General features: G+C 40.2%; 2 long non-coding RNA genes across 2 annotated transcripts; both read right to left on the bottom strand.

Annotated features, from left to right (window-relative positions):
• Positions 1–896: 896 nt before the first annotated feature.
• On the bottom strand, positions 897–1,354 carry LOC120292808. The gene is made up of 3 exons (XR_005550418.1): positions 1,326–1,354; positions 1,108–1,222; positions 897–964 (listed from the first exon to the last, which is right to left on the bottom strand). It is a non-coding gene; the product is annotated as an uncharacterized LOC120292808 (long non-coding RNA).
• Positions 1,355–1,357: 3 nt separating this feature from the next.
• On the bottom strand, positions 1,358–2,134 carry LOC120292807. The gene is made up of 4 exons (XR_005550417.1): positions 2,069–2,134; positions 1,933–1,992; positions 1,791–1,844; positions 1,358–1,385 (listed from the first exon to the last, which is right to left on the bottom strand). It is a non-coding gene; the product is annotated as an uncharacterized LOC120292807 (long non-coding RNA).
• Between the last annotated feature and the right edge of the window lie 17,052 nt (positions 2,135–19,186).

Consider the following 19,186-nt stretch of genomic DNA (forward strand, 5'->3'; position numbering starts at 1 on the left):
ATATACGAACAACTTAATCTGATTTAAACTCATCATAGTAGACAATGGTATTAAATGTGTAGAGAGCCATCACGTATTTTCTTAAATAAATGCATCAATCTTATGATTCTAGTAATGAGAAAATTGTCCAAAAAGCCCTAAACCTATTATACATTTGCTAATTCAGTCATAAACCCTATAATTTTGCTAATTCAGTCATATTTTTCAATTTTTGCCAATTAAGTCAATTTGACTAATTTTGGTTAGAAAATGTTGACGTGGATGCCGGTGGGGACCATCGGCGCGTAGACAAATCTGAATAATATTTTAATATTTTTTAACATTATTTTGCTGCGCGGCAAAAGGAAAAGCAAAAAGCCAAAAAGAAAAGAAAAGAAAGAAAAAAAATCAGAAAAAATTCAAAAAAATATTAAAATATTATTCAAATTTGTCCACGTCAACGCTATCGGTCCTATGTGGCACTGTCGACATCCAAGTCAGTATTTTCCGGCAAAAATTAGTCGGATGGACTCAATTGGTAAGAAGTGAAAATGTTATGACTAAATTGATAAAAGTAAAAAGTTTATGATTGAATTAGTAAAAATACAATATGTTTTGAACTTTTTGGACAATTTTCCCATCTATGAATTATAACTTAAATTCCTAAATATCGCATCTTCTCAACTATTGTTGGAGGAATTGTACCATACTCGTTCCGTATTCTCAATGTCTCATGTGGTCGTACTCCTTAAGTGACCTTGTTGGGCCCCACGAAAACATTGCGTTTTGTCTGACTCACAATGCGTTCTGTGGTCGCCAAGGCTTTGACCCACCCGATTCAGATTTCAACAAAGTACAAATCAATGCAGGATATGGGCAAGTGATGCTTGTAATTCTTCTAATGTTCGCCCCTTGGTCTCCGGCCTTAGCTTCGCAGCGAATACAACAGACAAACCGCAAACGCATGCGAAAATCAGAAAGGTTCCTGCAAGCAGCATAGTCAATGCATAGATTTGTTAGTACATACAACCGACATAGAACACATGCGGTTCAGGTATTTAAGCTCCATAGAAGCATAGCCCGATGAAAACTACCAAACAAGAAGGAAACAAAAGGAGAATTACTTACCAGGTGCACTCCATTCGAGCATGAAGTTGAAGGTGTAGGTAACAATCCAAGAACAGGACCACCTGGAGAAGGTCACCACGCTTCCAGCTGACCCTTTAACATTTATTGGGAATACCTATTGGGAACACGTCCATCAGAATAGATAGTTTTCTAATCCTATACGTGGTCTTGAAATAGAGATTATAGAGTGTAATGTTAGACTGAAGGTATCTATTTACCTCAGACATTATAACCCACGGTAACCCTGAAATGCCTAGTGAGTAAGTTATGGAATACACCTAATTGCAATAATCATCTGTCAGCAACTTCAACACAACTAGTCCTGGAAAGACGGCTGACGACTTAGAAGCAGTAATATTGAATGAAGAATTCAGCTAATTGTTGCTTCCATGTTGAAAGAGAACATGGTCAAACATTTTTCATTTTCTTTCCCCATCTTGTCCCAGACAGATTGAGAAATGAGTTGAAAACGAAATTCATTCCAATAGATTTTTCTAAAACTGAACAAAAACAATCAAGCGCAAAACAATCTTGTTTCTCTTTTGTCGAAGTGTGCTCTGGCAATGTATTATTGCCTGGAGAAGTAGAACTGAGCCGCAACTTGTTATGCTCTCAATTATAGGAGCTAGTCGTATAAGAGTTGAAAAACAAGAAAGTAGAAAGTATTTGTTATAGATGCTTACCAAAATGCATACATAGGCCAAAATGGGAGTGACTTTCTTCTAATACTGCAGGTCCTGGTTTAACAGCAAGGTATTAAAACAAAGGATATGGCCACTTGATGACATCAAGAAGAATGAGTAGGCTTAGCTAGTGTTTGAATACCTGCATGAAGAATGAGAATCCCAGAAGAAAGCAACTGAAGCCCATTCCAGCGGATGAAACCTGCAAACGAAGGTCAGATTTGGTTATGCTTATGAGCAACTTTAGAGGCTACGTCAATATGTATTAATTTAGTCACCAATAGAAGTGGTCTTCTTCCAACTTTATCTGTCAAGATTACACTAAGAGCGCTTGCTGGGATCTGCAAAACAGGTGAGGAATCTTGAAAATGGGACAAACGAAATTATCTTCCAGCACGATTCTTGTTAATCGATTACTTGGACAATAGCTATGCTTCAGCCTTCTGGTACCAATGCTGCTTGAAAAGTCTATTAGGATAATAAGTTGTGATTACCAAGTCTTCATTCTTTATGATTAAGTAATAAATTAATAGCACGATCTTTACCAGCTGATTTAAATATAGCGCTTGCATAATAATCAAATGCATTCGCCCCTTCAAATTGTTGTAGCATCATCAATCCGACTCCTATCTAAGCTTTGCAAACATTAGGAAATAGAAAATTAAGAGCGAAAAATGGCAAGCCATTCGAATATTTTTTTAGAAAGGCTTACTATCAGGGAGTGAGCGTATCTTTGTTGAAACAAATCGAGAATCCTAGACTGGGATTGCCGTTCAAAGGTTTCTGTATAGTCCCGTAAGACAATATGAATGGAAATATTAGAAAGTGATAGGAAAAGGGAAAATTCTGATATGTTAAATGGAGATATTACTTTTATTTCTGCTACTTCTTGGGAAATGTCGATGCTTTTGCCTCGGAGTCTCTACAATGTGACTTCAAACTCCTTTTCTTGACCGACTTTTACCTATGAGTCATTAACTACGCTAATCATCTTCCTCGCAATGGATAATGTTGAGCCCCAACTGTAATATTGCTACAAAATTCACTTCATTTTGTGATTTTAGTTTTTTAAACAATTAGTAAACTCTTACAAAAATGATCCATTCACCACCATACTTCAATTTCAGTCATGAGTAAAATTTATTTGTTGGCATAATACTCAGTTCGTCACCACTCTTCCCATCTTCAGTCTTTGGTAAAGTAATGTGTTTGCGCATGAGAAACATCTAAAGTGATTTCCATGCTCTTGTGGTATGTTGCGGTGGTTTAAAAGATTCTCCTCATGGCATGCGGCATTTTACTTGTGCTATTTAAATTGCCCCCTCATCTAATCATCAAAGTTCCATTATGTCATGTGTGGAGAGAATCCCTTGTATTATTTTAAAGATTGACCAAATAATCAAAGGTTACTACTGCATCTCCTAGTTGTATAAGAACCAACTTATAGATGCACAAACCAATGTACAATTGGTGTATGGACCAGGAAGATCTAAAGGCCAGTGATGCTTTGATTCAACAAAACTGCTTCTACAAAATTTGAATAAAATATCGAAAGCAAAGGGTTTCTAAAGTTAGATGGACCTGTGTATAATGTGAACAGTTGCGTAGAATTAGAAATCATTACTATGTTCGGAAGGACCAAAGTGTAGAAGGTAAACAGTCAACTCAATGTGAAGTATTAAAAGGCTGGAAGGGAGGGGTTGCGAAAGCAGCTCCTGCTATAGATAGAGTATAAGATGTGTTTAAGTGCTTCTACATTCCTGGATAAAAAGACCCAATCTTCTTCCAAACTGGTTTGAATTCAAATTATCTAGCAACTACTTTTAAGGTCCGGAATCCACAAAAAGCAAACTGGAGAAGATCATTATAGTTTTTCCTTTTTTGTCCAAGCAGTCAGAGAGTCAAACAACCTGTAGAAGCAAAAGCCTCTATTTGTGAAAAAGTTTTGCTTTGCCTAGGAACAGGAGACTAGACATACCATTTTTAGGTCTCGAACACATAAATTGGTCCCAAGGTTCTTTTGACCTCGAGATGGGTTTCAAAGGTTAGTTTGAAGATTGGAAGGCTAATCAAAGTAAAAAAGGATGGCTTAGGACTTGGATGGAAATGAAGAACTTCTATTTTCTCTCCGTCAATCATACTCTCGCACTTATACTTATTATTGTCGCGACCTATTTTTTTGGGTGCACCACCTAAAACTAGGTTAATGGACTACTAAGCTTTTTAACTTAGCTCGGGCTCTCCCAAGCCCATTCCAATTCGCGACTTAAGGTTTAAGTTTTTTAACATGCAAGAGGTTATTCTCTAGGAGTCGCCACTAATCGGTTTAGGGTAGGTCGATTAGATACCTAAGTAAAATAAAGGGAGATTTATTTTACTCCCACGAATCAGAAACTAAGGGTATGGGGACTTGGTTACACTAAATTTTCTAATGCCTTTTTTCGATACCATTTCTTTTAATTTTCAAGATATTTTTGCGGGCGGTTGATTTATTTTAACCTGAATTACTATCATGCAAATGTGATGACCACACGGGGTGCTCATCCATTATTAAAACATTCAAATAAAAATAATAAATAAATTGCATCACACAAAGCAAGCAATCATTTTTTGGATTTTCTTAAAAATTAGAATTCTTTTATAAAAATGCATTTTTAAACTAAATGACTTAATCTTATTAATATGCAAATTCTAATTAAATGGGCCTATTATGCAAACTAATTATTATGCACCTCATGACCTAACTTCACTAATTAACAAGTTCTGATTAAATAATCCTATTATGCAAACTAGTTAACATGCACCTAGTATTTTTGAATTTTTTTATTGAAATTCAGAATTCATGAAAACCTTAATTAATCTATCTAAAAATGATAATTTTCTAATTTATTCTAGGGATTAATTTGACTTAAACCCTATCCTATCTTAGAAAACTATTTTTTTGGAAAAATGAGATAATTAGAATATGCGAACATTATCTAGAACCCTAAAAAAATATTTAGGCTCAACCCTAACTTATTCCTAAAAAATGCAATCCTAAAAATGTAATCCTAAGAAAATTCCAATTTACTAAACCTACAATGTCTGATTTACTAAACCTATATGCTCATGCAGAAATTTTTTTTTTTTTTTATTTTTTGATGATTTTTAGTTTTTTTAAAAGATAAGTAATTATTAAATAAATATTATACCTAAGCTATCAACAAAATAAATGATTAAAATAATCGAAAAAATAACATGTTGTCTTACAAGTCAAATTAGCGATTATCTTAATCCTAATTATCACGACAAAGAGATCAAAATAATTAAAAATCTGATCCGAAGTCTTACGGATCAAATTAATAATATAATGATTTAACAATTAAAATTCTACCAAAAAGCACTAAAATTAGTATAATTAAAAAAATAATCCGATGTCTCTCGGATTAAATTAATAATTATATTAATTCCGGACAAAATCCTAACAGATAAGCCTACAAAATTTATTGACATCAAATATTACAACTTAAATAGATAAACTAAAATGAGATAAAATAAAACAAAATAAATAAAAAGAAAAAACTAAACCACCTAAAGAAAGAGGGCTTGTTGTAGCGTTGATGGGCGCCGGACGGACGGTGGCCGGCGTCGGGACTCTGGCGGGAGCTGGCGGACGGCGACAATGAGGGGCTCGAGCTCGGAGCAGCGGCGGAGGTGGAGCTGGACCGTGGGTCACTGGGTGGCGACGTCGGCAGCGGTACGGGGCTCGGCTGGTGTTGGGGCGTCGCAGACTGCTGGGCGGCGACGGCGTCGAGCTCCGGCACGGGTGCGTCAAATCGGGCAGCACTCTGGCGCGGTGACAAGCGAGCAGGAGGCAACGTCGTTGGGTTGTCTGGCGGAGAACAGCAGCAATGCCTCGAGCTACCGGGCAGTGGTGCAGCTGCAGGCGGAGCAGAGGGGGTCAATGCAGGTTGCTGCAATGGGCGGTCAAGGCAGGGATGCAAAGGTGTCGGGTGCTGGGTTGAGGTGAGCGGCGTGGTGGCGCGGCGAGGTCGGGAGTGGCAAGCTTTGGAGCTCCGGCGTCGGGCTGGGCAGCAGGGATCACTGGGGGAGAGGTGCGGTGGCGGAGATGCAGCGGAGGTTGGGGGTGCAGTGCGTCGGAGCGGTAACGGCGGAGACACGGAGGTGGCACCGGCGCGCTGGATGGTGCGAGCACGCCTGGAATGATCGGGAGGCCCCTTTGGAGAAGACGACACTGTAGCGTTTCCTCTTCTTTTCTTTTCTTTTTCTCTCCCTCACGTCACTTCCTACGTCTCCTCTCTCTGTCTCTTTTCTTTGTTGTCTTTTCTTTTTGACTTTTTCTTGTCAGAGAAAGGAGGGGAAAATGGTTTTCCTTTGACTAAGATGGATGATCGCAAAAATTTTCCCTCCAATTTTTTTGAATTCACCCCAATTTTTTTCGCCCCTAGTTACGAAAAATGAAGCTCTCTTTTATACTAATTCCGAACGGCCACTTTGTATGGCATTTTTCGAGTTTCCATCTTTTGTCGCATTAAATCAGATCTGTAAATCAGAGCATGATTTCGCAATCAGCTCGATCCTGTTCAGATTTCTTCAATTTTGCAAAATTCTTGCCTCTTATTCACTTGATTTTTAAATTATTTCTGCATTTAACGAAATCCGAATGCTCATCAGAATTTCAAATTTCTATGCATAATCAATCAAATCAATTTCCCTCATTTTTTTTTTCATTTTTTCCTTTTACTTGTTCCAATGCAATTTTTATTTTCTTTATTTTTCTAGATTTGCTAAAAATAGGTGTCAACAATTATCTAAGATGGTTGTATTTATTGTAATTTGGGAATAGAGAGTGGTTTATAGTGGAAGTGGTGCTTATATATATCGAGCTACTTCTTAGTGTAGAAGCAACGTCATCTACAAGCTGTAACATCTCTAAAATAGTGGGTTCTAGTCTTGGTTTGCGATTGTTAGTTTAGGAAAGTGGATGGAGGTTAAGTGGAATGCTGAACCATTATAAATCTGCTTGGAATGTCCTTTTCAACAGTTGCTTAGTTTTTGAAGTGTTATATTTTAGAGCATAACGATCTTAATGGCTAACATCATTGGTGCGTCATTTAGTGAATACCAATCAATTTCCAAGTTGCCAGTGTTAGACAATATTTATTATATATACTAGAAATGCCAGATAAGTCTTTGTACAATCCATAGATGTGGAATGTCATCAAGAGAGGACCATAAGCACCACCACAAAGAATCCTAGTGCTTATGGCTCCTGCAACATTAGCTGATGTTGCAAAGCCAACTGCAGTCCCACCTTCTATAGCCATTTCCCGAATAGCAGACAAGACAACTTGCCTTGATTGCTAAAGTCATTAACATGTTGTAATGTGCTCTTTCTCATTCTAAATTTAATAGAGTTTCATCGTGTACAACAACAAGTGTGATATTGGACAGAGTAGAATAGGAGGACACATATCATGTGACATCCTAAATTTTCGATACTTCTTTCAATTGAATAAATCGAGCATTTCATCGACGCGCCTATAGTGTTATTCTCCAAACTGATCACTCGTGAGATAACTAGACTACCTATAGAAGCCATTAAGGATTTTAAGGTAAATAGACTTGAGGATTCGACTAGAAATCGGCTACTTGACTGAGTTCATCTGCCGAGATCATTACAGCACAGACGTAAATTGATTAGAGATTAGAGATAGGTCAGTTCGACTAAGATAAGTGGTTAAAAGTGGGTGATCCCACTAAATTGCAAAATTCTCATCGACTGTCACTAGTTTGATTTTTCTATTGTTTTGGTACATTGTGTTCGTATTTGAAATCTCGAGACTTTCACGACAACCTAGAGTCGCCAATGTGTTGAAGGGGTTCATTGTGGCTCGAAAAAAATTGACTATGGGTCATTTGCACTAAAAAGTTCTGAAAACTATCAAATAGCCTAGATCACACTAAAAACACGCCAGAGTGAAATTAACCGTGAATTTGAATCCAATTTTAGAAATTGAAAGTTCTGTCATGTCATAGGTCATTTTAGGAACGTCGACTCAGTCTCAGAAGATTTTTCTGCAAACCAAGACTTTTTAGGAAAAAGTCGTCCTAGGACTGTTTTTATCCGAAAAATGGGGATTTTTTTTTTTTATTTATCGCAAATCTGAAAATCAAGTGAGTTGTATTGGTGAGGAAAAATACCAAAATGATCGATGGTGGGTTAAGTGAATTTATAGATGCCAAATTGAATTAAATTAAGAAGGATTTAATGTCTAATTGAAGCAAGATCAATGCAAATTCGTAGCCCCATTGCCATGACTTTTGGACCACCTTAAAAAGGCTTCTAGAAGGCTAGAAATGGTTGAGGAGTGGCTGAGGACTACAATTGGTGTGGTGGGCCAAGGTTGGGGGACAAATTGTGAGAAAATAAGCCTTGGTGGCCCCCCATTGCCCCCTCATCTCTTCTTCTTCCTCAAGACTGTCGGCAGCCCCCTTTCCCCCTCCTTTCCCTGTTGTTCAACACCTTTAGCAACTCAGAAAAGTTGACCAACACGTCGGAGCAGACCTGCCAGCTGTCGGACCCACAGTCGCCATTACCATCCTCGCGTGCCACCATCGCCCATCCGCGTGCCCTCCATCTAGCCACGTCGCCGCACCGCCCCTGCTCGAGCCCAGCGAGCTATTGTGGACACTTGGACCGCCATGAGCTACTGCCGGCTGCCGTTCGAGCTCCGCCGAGTCTCGCCTAGGTCCGATTTTGCTCCGTCGATCCGTTTCCGCCTCAATTGAGCAACCACCTCACCTTTTCAACCACCAACCAGCCAAGAACAGAAGCAAATAGAGTGGGTTCCCAACAGTGTTCGTGGCCTGTTTTGAAATCATTCCCGAGCCTGAAAGTTAGACTCACTTTGGAGAAAAGTGAGTCCCGTTACGTCCTCGACGATTTGAGCCGATCAGATCATTGAACAAGTAAGTTTAACTCACTAATCCTTGCTTAGTAGGTTAATCACGTTTAGGGGTTGATTAGTTTAGGTTAAGATGTATTAGTGGTTAGATTAAATTAGATTAGTGAATTTAGATAATTCCTGATGCATGTTATGTGGTTAGTTAGTGCAATTAACGAGTAAATTAACTCTAATATTTATTTAACGAGTCTCGAAAATTTTGCGGGCCCATTTCGGCATATAATTAGGCATTACGGGCCTAAGTATGCATTTATTGCATTTATTTAATATTTTCCATAATTATTTAATTATTTATTTATTTTCTAGAAATTAGACCAAGATAGCTAGTAAGGAATTTTATGTTGGTTATTGTAGTACCATCTGTTTATTTATTTGAGTTTTAATTTGTGCTAACTTTGCCTGATTGTGATTTTAGAATTTTATTCATAAATTGGATAATTTTGGTAATTAATTGGAGAATTACCGGACGTCGGTCTATAGTGTCAAATATCTATTTTGGGGCTGCTAAAAATAGTGGGAGGTTCAAAAGTGAAAACATTATATTTTGACTAAAGTCGGTCATGTATTCACACACGTGTATTTTTATCGGGTATAATAAAAATGATAAATTTATTGTACGATTGGAATAGCATGTATACCGGCTCGATGGCTCTGTATGTCATCTTGGAGAAATGACGATATGATTTAACAGCTCGATAGCTCTATATGTTATCTTAAGAATGAATAACATGTATACCGGCTCGATGGCTCTATAAATCATAATGGAGAAAGGACAGTATGATACAATGGCTCGGTGACTCTATATGTCATCTTGAGAAAGAATAGTATACTATATTAACTTGATAAATTGTATGTCATCTTAGAGAATGAACGATATACTATTTATTAGCCTTTGGGGCAAGTTGCTACCTATATATCGCCTAGGGTGAGTAGTCTTGGATGTTGATTGGATTCATAGATAATATTGAATGGGCCGACCAAGAGATGGTCATGGTGACATGTAATTGATTTGGGTTGATTAATTGATGAGTTGATCTGATTGATTGGATGATATGATTATCAGTAATTACAAATTGAACTGACTTGTAGGGAGGATCTGAGGCCAAGGTAAGTTCTTTTATGCCTATTTGTGCTTAGGCAGCCCCTAGGGCGTATTTGCTTCATAATCGGGTCTTAGGAGGTTAAACTTGCGGATACATTATCTCACTGGTTATTATATAATAATTTCCAAGTTCCTAGTTAACATCGGTGGAGGACCCGAGGCCCGAAGTTAGAAGGTGGCCCGAAGAATTGGCATCCTTGTCGACTAGCTAGTTATAGGACAATTCTATTTTGGTGAAAGTCGATTCCCTTTTTGTAGGCTTCTGTATATAAACCCGTGTGTTTATAAAAGGTCTTTTGTGAAAAATTGGTCATACTTTTCTATTCCATTATTTTATTGGTCAGGGATTTTATATCTACTTCCGCATGCATATTAATATGAAAGGGTCAGCGATGCGTCCTAGGACGTCGCTATTTAATCAACCAGGTGAGGAATGGGTGCGTGCCCGAGGATCGAAGTGTGACATCTCCGTTTAAGTGGTATCAGAGCAATGGTTAGGGAGTTGAGTGATAAGATGCGATGATTCATGGGATAATGGTAGGAATGACATTGAAATTTATACTGGTGCATGTCTATGAGAGTTGATTAGTAGATTTGCTTGTGGTTTAGATCACTCTGTTTCTAATTCGGTATGGAATTGGAAGTAGGCTTCAGTAGATAAAGCTAAGTCATGAGTAATTAGGAGCAGTGAACTCATACTAAGAGGATCGTTAGGGCCGTGACTCGGGGTAGAATGCCGGGGTCGGTACCCAAGGAGGCTGAGGTCGAGCGCTAGCACAGGCTAGCGCAAGTGGCGTAGTACCACGTCCTGTTGGTGTTGGAGTAGTAGCCCCAGGTGATCAAGGAACCATTGGGATTACCCAAGCTTTGGATGCCATGCGAGAGATGATAGGGCAACAAGCCTTGAACCAAGCGGCAGCCGCCTTTACCACCGCCGTTGCAACCACCGTTATTGCCGTTGCTATTGTTGTTGCTTTGTTGCCGCATCTCGCCGCACCTGCGAAGTCTCGCTAGGAATCGTGGTCGCTAGGAGACCAATTCATAAGTTGGTGGAATAGTTTTTGAAGCTGAATCCACTTAAGTTTACTAGGGCAGGAGACCCCGAGGCCGCCGCTTTATGGATCCAAGGACTAGAAAAGACCTTTGCACTACTAATGTGCAATGAGACCGAGAAAGTTGTTCTTGCAACCTACCGGCTAGAAGGAGTTGCAAATATTTGGCGAAAAACTATCCAAGGAGCGATATTCCCAAAAGGTGTCGCCCCGAAGTGGAACGTTTTCCTTAAGGCTTTCAATGGTACATACTTTTTAGAGACTGCTAAAGAGATGAAAATGGCAGAATTTTAGCGCCTTCGCCAAGGCTCCATGACTGTAGACCAATATGAAGCGAAATTCGCTGAATTATATCATTATGCTCCTAAACTAGATTAGAATCCAAGTGAGCCGAGTGAGAAGATTCAGGGACGGATTTAGGCTGAACTTGAGGAGTACATTGATTTCATTGAATCTGAGAAATTACAATGACCTTTATGAGTGGGCCCTAATGATCGAGAGAGATCGGAATGAGAGAGCTGCCTCGTCTGGGTCAAGGTTTAATTCCAATAGAGATGCGATCCGTCAGGGAAAGAGGTTTATGCCTGGAGATAAATTTTAGATCCCGCCCAATAGGAAGGATGGAGTTGGCAAGTTTAGGCCAAGAAGGAATGATTTGTGTCACGCTTATGGAAAGTGACATGGTGTAAACCAATGCCCTCAAAGAACAGGCGCCTATTTTGAATATGGCTAGCAGGGTCATATGGCCAGAGATTGTCCTAAGAAACCAAGAGGACAACCGTAGTTGCCACTGCCGCCACTTATGGGTCAGATTAGGCGGTATGCACCACAGAACACACCGTAAGGAGGATAGCTGAGACCACCAATCCAAGGCACGATGTATGCCATCACACGAGGTCAAGCAGAGGCTACGCCTGACGTGATCACATGTATGGTTTCGCTAAATGACCATCCTGCTTACGCTTTATTCGACTCAGGAGCAACCCATTCTTTTGTTGTCGAGCAATATGTTAAGTTGTTATGATTAAGTCCAAAATTGTTGGAGTTGGCAGTTAGCATATCTACACCATTGAAGAATAAAGTGATAGCTGCTTTAGGTTGTTCTGGTTGCAAGTTAGCGATTGGTGAGCGAGTGAGGAAAATAGACTTGTTAGTCCTAGCCATGTATGACTTTGATTTGATAATTGGCATGGACTGGCTCACCAAGCAATAAGCTAAGATAGATTATTATCGCAAGGCGATTGGTTTGATCCGTTAGAGGTGAGAGCTTTGAGTTTGTCGGGAATCGAGGAAGACCCTCGATTATCTTAATCTCGTCACCCGAGGCAACTTGTTTGTTAGACGAGGGTTGCCAATGTTACCTAGCAGCGTCGTGGATACGACGGTTGAGGAGCAAGGTGGAAGACATTACCGTGGTGCAATAATTTCAAGATATTTTTCCAAAGGAATTGCTAGGATTATCACTAGAGAAAGAAATTGAATTCGTGATTGAGCTAGCACCAGGGACAGAGCCAATCTTTAAGGTTCCTTACCGGATGACATTATCTAAGTTGAAAGAACTAAAGGTGCAGATGCAAGAGCTACTGGATAAGGGATTCATTTGTCCTAGTGCATCACCTTGGGGAGCACCAGTTTTGTTTGTGAAGAAGAAAGATGGTTCGTTGCGCTTATGCATCGACTATCGGCAACTCAATCAAGTAACGATCAAGAAGAAGTATCCATTCATGAGGATTGATGACTTGTTTGACCAATTGCAAAGAGCATCGATTTTCTTGAAGATCGACTTAAGGACAGGATATCATCAGCTGAGAATTAGGAAGGAGGACATTCCTAAGTCAGCATTTCGTACTCGGTATGGTCACTATGAGTTCACAGTGATGCCATTCGAGTTGACGAATGCTCCAGCTGCCTTCATGGATTTGATGAATCAAATATTCAAGGAATATTTAGATCAGTTTGTGATTGTGTTCATCGATGATATTCTGGTGTATTCGAGAAGTGATGAAGATCATGAGAATCAATTGAGATTAGTGCTCCAGAGACACGAGAGTCCATCAGCTATATGTCAAGTTCAGCAAGTGTGAATTTTGGTTAACTCGTGTTGCTTTCCTAGGTCACGTGATTTTAAGCGAATGAATCTTTGTGGACCCGAGCAAGATTGAAGCCGTGATCAACTAGCTAAGACCGACTACAGTGATAGAGATAAGAAGTTTTTTTAGTTTGGCAGGTTATTACAGACGGTTTGTGGAAGAGTTCTCATCACTAGCATCGCCTTTGACAAGACTCCTGAAGAAAGATGAGAAATTTGTCTGGTTAGACAAGTGCGATAGTAGTTTCCAAGAGCTGAAGGAAAAGCTAACTACTATGCATGTGCTAACCATTCCATCTAGTTTTGGAGAATTCGAGATTTATAGTGATACGTCGTTTAGAGGATTGGGTTGCATGTTGATACAACATGGCTGAGTTGTTGCATACGCCTCCCTTCAGTTGAGGCCTCATGAACAGAACTACCCGACGCATGACTTAGAACTCGCAGCGATTATCTTTGCGCTGAAGATTTGGAGACACTATTTGTGTGGGGAAAGATTCTAGATCTTCACGAACCATTAAAGTCTCAAGTACCTGTTCTCTCAAAAGGAGTTAAATATGAGACAGCGCCGATGGATGGAATTGTTGAAGGACTATGACTGTGATATTCTATATCACTTGGGAAAGGTGAACAAGGTCGCCGATACTTTAAGTCAAGAGTCTTCAGTTGCTCATATACTGATTAAGGAATTGAACTTAATCGAGAGAGCTCGAGATTCAGTATTCAAGTTTGAGGTAAGCCACCTTTCGAGTCTTATGGCCACCCTCAGAATTGAAAATCAAGATTCTAGTGTATCATCTAGCATTACTGCCGAGATTGGCGCAAGTGCACGACGTCTTTTACGTGTCGATGTTAAGAAAGTATGAGCTTAACCCGATCCACGTGCTCAATTTCAAAGAATTGGACGTGGATGATCGAGTGTCATACGTTGAAAGTCTGGCTCAAATCGTGGATAGAAAATAGCAAGTTCTAGGATGTCATTGATGTGCCAATAGTGCTATTCTTATAGTTGATCACTTGTGAGATAACTAGACTACCTATAGAAGCCATTAAGGATTTTAAGGCAAATAGATTTGAGGATTCGACCAGAAATCGGTTGCTCGACCGTGTTTATCTGTCGAGATCATTACGGCACATATGTAAATTGATTAGAGATTAGAGATAGATTGGTTCATTTGAGATGAATAGTTAAATGTAGGTGATTCCACTAAATTGCAAAATTCTCATCGGCGGCACTAATTTGATTTTTATCGTTTTGGTATCTTGTGTCCGTATTTAAAATCTCGAAATTTTTATGACAGCGAGAGTCGCCAATGTGTCGAAGGGGTTCATTATGGCTCGAAGAAAATCGACCACGGGTCATTTGCACTAAATTTTTTTGAAAAGTACCTGTTAGCCTAGGTTACGCTAAAAACGCGCTGGAGTGAAATTAACTGCGAATTTAAATCCAATTTCAAAAATTGAAAGTTCTGTCATGTCATAGGCCATTAGAGGTCAGCAACCTTAAACAATGCTCCCAATTGTTAGATTTGGCTCACTCACACTAGATTTGGGTCATCGACAATGCTTACATGGCAAAAATGTGAGGGAAAAACTGAAATTTAGATAGTTAAGTGAGGCTAAAGTTACAAGGGAATTTTTTTTTCTTTTAGTATTCCAAAAATGCTCAAAATCAAAATCGGATATGACTTGCATTGGGGTAAGAGTCAGAAATGCTGACTTGGGCTCAAAAGCCTTGGCTCGGAAGCCTTGGCTCGGAAGCCTTGGCTCGGACGCCTTCGCTTTGGCATAAAGGCCTTTGGAGGTCCTCGAGCCCATTTCACATACCTATTTAAAAATGTAAGGGAAAATGTTACAAATGGTCCCTATACTTTTACTCAATGTGTAATCTCATCCTTGAACTTTCGATTGGCTCAATTTAGTTCTTGAAATATTGATAAATGTCCGATTTAGTTATTTTGTTCTTGTTTTTCCTTTTTTTTTCTTTTTCTTTTCTTCTTCTCTCTTCCCTTCAACGGCCATGGCGGAGGAAAGCCGGTGTTAGGCAAGGGTTGCCCTTGCCTTGGCTGGCTAGGGCTGCCCTCGCTGGCATCGAGCGAGGATGGCCCTCGCCAGATCTGGCGAGGGCACCCCTCGCTTGACGCCAATAGGGGCTGCCCTTGCGCATTGGGTGAGGATGGCCCTTGCCACATCGGCGAGGCACCCCTTGCTCCAATGCGGCAGGGGCGGCCCTCGCCTACATCGGGCAAGGACGGCCCTTGCGGATCTCTGGAGAGGGCACCCCTCGCTTGACACTAGATCTGGCGAGGGAGGCCCTCGCCCTTGTTCGGCGAGGATGGCCCTTGCTGTATCTGGCGTTGGGCGCAAGGGAGCCCCTCGCCTAACGCGATTTGGAGAGGGAGCCCCTTGCTTGATGTCGGCAAGGGCTGCCCTCGCTTGTGTCTAGCAAGGACAACCCTTGCCTAGCCCAGGCAAGGGTGACCATCGCCGGATGCCGACTTCCCTTCGCCGGCTTCGCTATGGCTGGCGAAGGGAAGAGAGAAGAAGAAGAAGAAAAAGAAAAATACCAAAATGCCCAATTTCGTTATCTTTAACTAACGGAATATCAATTCCGTTAATTAGAATGACGAAATTGGTCAATTTTCAATTAGTTAAGGATTAGATCGGACATTTATTGATAGTTCAAAGACTAAATTGAGCCAATCAAAAGTTGAGGGATGAGATTGTACATTGAGTAAAAGTGTAAGGATCATTTGTAACATTTTCCCAAAATGCAACCTAAGAATTGATGGACAAATACGTCCATTTGGCGAGTTAAATTGGAAAAAAAGGCAAAACGAGATGGACCTTTTCGTAATTACGACCCCAATCCCAAACCCAAACCCAAACCCAAGAGCCCACACGCGCTGTGAAAAGCCTGAGCAGCGGCTCCGCGTCAAACCGTGGAAGGGAACAGAAGGAGCTCAATCATCACCATCGAGTTCCAGTGAAGAAGAAGAAGAAGACAGTCCGAATTCCCCCCATCCTCGTCCTCGTTTGAAGACCTGAATCCTCAAATCTCAGGCTGGTCGCGGATACGACCGAGCCAGAGGGAGGAGGAGTGGAGGGATGGAGGTGGAGTTGGAGCCGCGGGTGAAGCCGCTGGGGTACAAAGTGAAGGCGACCTCGAGGGAATCGCCGTCGCAGAAGGCAGCCCACATCCTCGACCCCGACCTCCGCACTCACTGGTCCACCGGCACCAACACCAAGGAGTGGATCTTGCTCGAACTCGATGTATCTCTCTCTCTCTCTCTCTCTCTCTCACCCGCCCGCACACACCCGTTGGACTCGATATGCGTTTTCCGTGCCTTGGTGCTTTTCTGCTGAGATTGCGCGCCGTGCCCGCGTTGTCGCCGGTCGCGGACCCGGAAATTTGAGCTCGGGGGAGGGGAAAGCTAAGACCTTTGGGCGGAAAAATCTCGACTTTGGGGGCGAGACATACGAATTTTACATGAAATATTTTACTGATTATGGCGAATGGTAGTAAAATAGTGCCCGAGCAGCTGGCAGCTATCACTAGCCAACGGTCTTTGCGAACTAGTCATATGCGTAATGCGATTTCGTTTTGTGATGTTTGTTTGACAAAGGGTTCGGCATATGTGTAATGTGTACTGGCAGATTGCTGTTTACTGAGTGGTCTTAAGTATCTGCCAAATACCTCTACTGTTCTTTTTGTTGAGGATGCAATTAATTTTGGGGAAGAGACGTCGCGCATGTTTCGAACCAAGGATGCATTGTTCTTTGTTTTAGGTTACTTTGGATCCTAAAGTTAACCTTGCTAAAGTGCACATCCCTTTAGGAGAATGCTGGGCATTTAAACCATTGCTGATCTTTTGGGCTGTTATTTTGGGTCCTTCTCTATTTAGTTTCATGTTTATTCTCTGGTTTCTGGAATGAGGTATAGGAACATATAGCGGAGCTGTAGAGTTCTTAAAGCTAACTATTTAGATACACGGGTAATTATCAAAGGCTGGTAGAATGGCACTCATTAGGAGTACTTTTTCTAATCTTATCTTGATTGTACGTTACCACCTGTTATTCCTTGCTTTGGATCAAGAAGATTGGAAAGCAATCCGTCAAGATTTCAAGTGGTCATACATATAGAGTTCAAATATAACCTGGCGAAGTGCCTAACAGATGTACAATAAGGGAAGACTATTACAATTTTCAGAAAGCTCTCTTTGCAGATGGCAGTGGCACCTCATGTTAAGAGGGGCGGTTTCTTATGGACTATAATAGCTGCCAAATATGGTACTCCCGTAATGATTTCATATACTAAGTGGTGGCACTGGAACTAGCCTTTGGAAGTGGATAGATAGGAACTTGGACTATTTTGTGTCTGCCAACATTAAGAATCAATGTACTTTTGGAAGGATAAATAATATGTATAGTTCTTAAAATCTGCAAAAGATTGAGCATTGGAACATTTATTTGACTTGTTTGATTAAGTGCATAGTTCTCGGGTGTGCTCGAGCTTAGTGATAGGGCAGTGGGCTATTAGCACTGACACATCCTGTATTTGATTCTATAGGAAAATCTACTGAAATCTAAGTTGCTTGCTAGAGTGGGTTTTTAATGTGGGAATGTGCTTGGAAGGAGATTCTAACTACTTTAATTTAACAAAAGGGGGTTTGATGCCTGCTAGAAGTCTTGTCTCTGCAAATGGGATGCTGAGACTATGAATCATCTTCTTTTTGGGCTTCTGCACACTATGGAACACTCATCTCTAGCTCTCATATGATTCGATTGGGTGTTGGCCAGTTCTGCGTTAGGAAAATACTTAAAGCTTCTTCTGTGTAAGTGGTTTGCAAGAAGGACGAAATACTTTTGTTTCAATTCCTTCGTCCATATTTGGATCATTTGGGGTAGAAGGGATTTGAGAATGAAAAAGCCCCCAGAGTGTTGTGAAGGATAGATGGTTCTCCACACTTTATGTTGGTCTTGTAGTGGCAAGTCATTTGATACACTTTTTCTAGAGTAATTGGATCTTTTTCCTTGTTATTTGCATGTAACAGGTTGGCCACTCCCCCCTGCCCTTAGCAAATTTTAAATTATTTATTAGAAGAAGAAAAACAAGAATATGGCTTTCTATTTTAGTTCGTTAACCTTGCAAATAAAAGACAGGCTTCTAATGCCTCCTTCAAGAGATCAGTTAGTCTCTTCCCTTCAACTAGTTCCTGCAGTGCAGCTGACTTCATTTTGTTTTTTACATTTTGGTATCATGTGAGTCCCGTAAGAAATGAAAACAGAAAAAGGTTCCCATAAGTTGAAGAAATCATGGAACCGTAGATATTGCATCGATATAAAAGCTTGATTTTCTGTTTTGAATGAGGAAATGTACATGTCAATTATCAGAATCTGGCAAGGAGTGGTCTCTCTCTCTCTCTCTCTCTCCAGTTATACTTATTTTGATCTTTTATGTTCATTTTCAGGAACCTTGTCTTTTGTCACATGTAAGGATCTACAATAAGTCTGTTCTTGAGTGGGAGATTGCAGCCGGCTTAAGATACAAGGTTACATGCTTTGGCTTACATTAGTGTTGAACTTCTTTTAAGTCATTGATGCTGTTCCTGAAAAACTATGGGCAAATACTACAAAAAACCCCAAACTATGTCCACTGTGACACTATTACCCTTAACTTTTTTTTGCGTCACCAAAAACCCTAAGCTTATCTCACTGTGATACAAATACCCCCAACTTTTTTTTTTTGTGTCACAAAAAAGCCTAAACTTATACATGTCACACTGGTATAAGTTCCGGGCTTTATGACACGAAAAAAAAAAAAGTTTGGGGTATTGTGTCACAATGGCAAGTTTAGGGTTTTTAGTGACACCAAGAAAAGTTGAGGTATTTGTCATGATGGGCACAGTTTGGGGTTTTCTGTGTATTAACCCAAAACTTATTAACTGACTTTTGATGTATCTTTGCATTATTGTGGTTTTTTCTGGTTTCTCTATTATTCCTTTGTTTAATTTTTTCAATAAGGTTCTTTGTTCTACTTATGTATAATGAGTTATCCTATCTGCAGAATGCACATGATAATATTCTAATATAATCTGGTTATGATAGTATGCCCTCTAAGTCGGATGGTTCTATATTCAATTTCTGTGGAACACTTAGTCACATCTAATTTCTACCCTTTTCTG

Source organism: Eucalyptus grandis, chromosome 4 (assembly GCF_016545825.1).
Source record: "Eucalyptus grandis isolate ANBG69807.140 chromosome 4, ASM1654582v1, whole genome shotgun sequence".
Classification (NCBI taxonomy): domain Eukaryota; kingdom Viridiplantae; phylum Streptophyta; class Magnoliopsida; order Myrtales; family Myrtaceae; genus Eucalyptus; species Eucalyptus grandis.